The 4134-nt window shown below is 32.3% G+C and overlaps 1 long non-coding RNA gene across 1 annotated transcript in view; it reads left to right on the forward strand.

Annotated features, from left to right (window-relative positions):
* The window catches only part of LOC109356471, a 14853-nt gene continuing 11225 nt past the window's right edge, over positions 507-4134 (forward strand). Inside the window, exon 1 of the long non-coding RNA XR_002108732.1 lies at positions 507-726. This is a non-coding gene — a long non-coding RNA (uncharacterized LOC109356471). The remainder of the gene's footprint in view (positions 727-4134) is intronic.

Genomic DNA, 4134 nt, shown 5'->3' on the forward strand with positions numbered 1-4134 from the left:
GGTGAATAGTACACTAACTGTGTATAATTCTTTTATAATGTTAGTGCATAGATATTACATTCCTTTTGAAAATGCATATTTTGTTATTATTAGAGGAGTGAGGATCCACTTACTCCAAGAGTAAGTTTTTTAAACTTATTCCTCATCCTAGCATCAATTCTAGGGAAATCTAATGGTTTAGATCTACCCACTAATTTAAAAAAACTTACTCTTAAAGTACATGGATCCCTCCTCTTATTAGAGAGTCAAGCTTTAATTAGAAATTACAAGCTAAAGTTTTTTAAAATGTATACCGTGTAACCATAAAACTGGAAATTATAAATAAACTTTAATGGGAAATTAAAAGGAATGATGTAATTAAAAGTCAACCGTAATTATTTTCATACATAGGTAATAGAAGAATTTTCTTTGTATTTCTTAAAAAATAACTCATAACATTATAAATAATTGATTTTTTCAAGAAACGCTTGTATTTTATTAGGTGGGAGAGCCTCATAGTTTAAGTACAATATTAAGTTTGTCATTCTACTCAATATGAGACTCCTAACATTGCCATCCCCTTTAAGGGTTAACGTCCACAATAACTTTCACTCTAACGACACTGACTGAATGATAACCCTTTCTCTTTTGGCAGCTTCACTCACATATCAACATTCAGTAATATACCTTAATCCAGCCTATAGGTAACCCTTTCTGTGACACAACTCTCAATGAAAGCACCAAAATGTTAGGATAATTGTTGTATATATTATGTAGAATGGAAATCTTTAAATCCAGTATAGAAATAAAAGATAATTTAGGAAATTTCTTCATATCATTTACAATTATTGTAAAACATATATAGGCCTAAAACATAACTAACAAGTAATGTAGACCATACACTTGGTCAGATCTTACATCAATAGAAGTTAAGAACAATTTATTACATAATAGAAGGTTAAAAGCAGTTAAATAAAATGTCTAAATAACCAGATTAACTTTATGAGTAAACATGGAGCCAAGATGGTCTAAAACATTTTCGTTTGGGCCTTAAAATATTGTTGGAGGCCCTATCAGTTTGTGCGTCTCCATGGTGTTCCACAATCTATTGTCTCAGACTGTGATAGGCTTTTCCTCATTTCCTTTTGGAAAGAGTTCTTTCGTCTCTTATGCACCACACTCTGTTTTAGTTTGGCTTATCATCCACAATCTGATGGACAAACAGAAGTGGTCTACCGCTGTCTTCATATGTACCTCCACCGTTTCTCTAGCTCACAACCAAACAAATGGTATCATTACCTTTCACTTCCTGAATATTGGTATAACACCAACAAGCGTTCTTCTACTGGCATGTCACCCTTTGAGGATATCTATGGTTGCCTGCCCTCCACCATCACAAATTTGTTTGGATCGCTAGCGTCCTAGGTAACACACAACTCACATCAAAGAACAAAAATATTGTCAATTCTTAAACAAAATTTATTTCGGGCTCAACAACGAATGCTTTCTCAAACAAAGAGTGGGCGAAAAGATACTACTTTTGATATTGGAGATTGGGTACTTTTAAAGCTTCAACCATCCCGACAAATACCACTTGCTCGTTGGCGTTCTAAAAAACTGTCACCAAATTATTTTGGTCCATACTAGGTAAACCATCGGATCAGAGTCATCGCTTATGAACTCTAATTGCCTCCAACAACAAAGATTTATCCAGTATTTCATGTGTGTCTCCTTCGTTCGTTGCATGGCAACTCAGAAAAGCAGTTTATTCCACTTTCTCAATTTTTGAGAACAAAGAAGAACCAAAATCTATTAACCCAATGAATCTAGAAGGTAATATGCCACCACAAAGTTAATCTGGTTTTTTAGACTTATTATTTAACTGCTTATAACCTTCTCTTATATAACAAATTCTTCTTAACTTCTATTGATGTAAGATCTTATCAAGTGTATAGTCTACATTACTTGTTAGTGATGTTTTAGGCCTATATATATGTTGTACAATAATTGGAAATGATATGAAGAAATATCTTGAATTATCTTTTTTTTCTATTATGAATTTATAGATTTCTATTCTACTTAATATATAGAACAACTATCCTAACACAAACTCGGTCAGGAAACGTTGAGCCAAAGTCTAAGCACCAAATTGAGAAGGAAGTTTGATAAAATGAGCATACTTTGAAAGACGATGAACGATAACCCAAATAATCGTATGACCATGAGACAGAGGTAAATGAGTGATAAATCCCATTGAAATGTCATCCCATATTTTATCTAGTATTGGAAGTGGTTGTAATAACCCATTATGTGTTGCAGGGATATGCCTGTTGTACTGGCACATGAAACAATGGCGAATAAAACTCTTACCACCTTTATAAAGACCTGAAAAGTAACATGAAGCAGCTAATCCAGCAACTGTGGGTTTCAGTCCAGAATGTCCAACAGTTGTAGTTTAATGAAACTCACTGAGATGTGATGCTCGAAGTTCTTGCTGATCGGGTATGAACAATTTGTTTTCATAAAATAGGACCCCTTTTGAAAAATAAAACTTGTTTTTCATATGGACATCTGTTTCACTCTTTATGATCAACTTATGGCCTTCTATCGTAGCATAATATTGTTTGAGTTTGTTAATAAGTGTCGGAATGGGAGAAAAGATGGAAGTGAACACAAAAGGGTCAACATCTAGGGATCAAGACAGAGCGTGGACCACCCGATTAGAGGTACTAGTTCTATATTTAATCTCATATTGAAAACTGATAAGTTTAGTGGCCCATTTTTGTTGTTCTAATGTATGTAATGCCTGAGCCATCAAATGTTTTAAGCTTTGTTGATCTGTGAATATTCTGAAATATCTACCAATTAAATATTGATGCCAATTTTTGACTGCCTTTGTAACAACAAACATCTCGCCTACATAGGTGGAAGCATACTGCATGCGAGAAGATACTTTTTTTGCTGAAGAAGGATAATGAATGACCATCTTGAGAAAGAACAACATCAATAGCAACTACAAAAGCATCAATTTCAACATCGAATTTGTTAAAAGGTTAAATTCCCTCTCATTTTCTCGGTGTGTTCTTTTTAAGTAAGTGAACTCGGTTTTAATCTTTGTTCGCCATCTCGGCTTTGTTGAAATAAATTCCAATGCCGGTATAATGGTTTCAAGAATATTACAGTTACAACTTACTTCTTTAATAATCATGTAAATAAGTTATTCCTTCTTTGCCTCATCTCGACTTTGTTAGAATAAATTCTAACGCTGGTACAATGATATCGAAGTAATTACCTATTACATAATTATTAAGTACATTTGAATACCATCTCGGTTTTGTGGAATAAGTTCCAACACTGGTTTAATGGTATTCTAATATATAAAAGTGATGAATAGTTAGTTGTTAGAAACAAATAAATAAATAAAGAACAAAAGAATAATAAATTAGTGACCTTTATTTATTTACGCCCTTTCGGGTTCGTTTTATTAACAAACAAAACTTCTTCCTTAAGGAAGTTTGGTATTAAACAAAACTTCTTCCTTAAGTATAGGGTTATGTCGAACCACAAGGAATTGCCTAATAAAATGAATCTTATAAACATGTCAAAGCACAAATAATGAGTTAAACATATTTTGATGGTTTTGTTGTTTGATTTGCACATAAATAAATTAAAAAGAAACATAAACTAAATATTAACAAATTCTTGAGGAGACAAGATCATTTTGAATAAGGAAAATACTTCTCAACTTCTTATGAGTTTGAACTACTTAGACAAGTGCTTATGTTTTACTTTGATTAACTCCAAACACCAAGTTCTAAAATCCTCCTTTTAGTGTATGTCCTAAAATGGTAGAATGATAATCACTTATATTTATTACTAAACAATATTACGTCCATAAAGAGACTAGGTTGTCACACCCTAGTCATTCGCGACTCTAATATTGATGTAGTAATGAATATAAGATCTTAAGAAAAGTATGCTTAACTTGGCAAATAAACTAAGTAGTACAACTACTTCTTAGTTTATTTGTGAAGTGTTTGAGACAAGTAATCTTATTGACTTGAAATCATTTTTTAGGTGATCAATCTAAAAAGAACATTAAGTCTTCTCAAACAAATAAAATTAACCAAAGCATCAACTTGAATGATTAAAATT

This window comes from Lupinus angustifolius, chromosome LG09, assembly GCF_001865875.1.
Source record: "Lupinus angustifolius cultivar Tanjil chromosome LG09, LupAngTanjil_v1.0, whole genome shotgun sequence".
NCBI classification, from domain to species: Eukaryota; Viridiplantae; Streptophyta; class Magnoliopsida; order Fabales; family Fabaceae; genus Lupinus; species Lupinus angustifolius.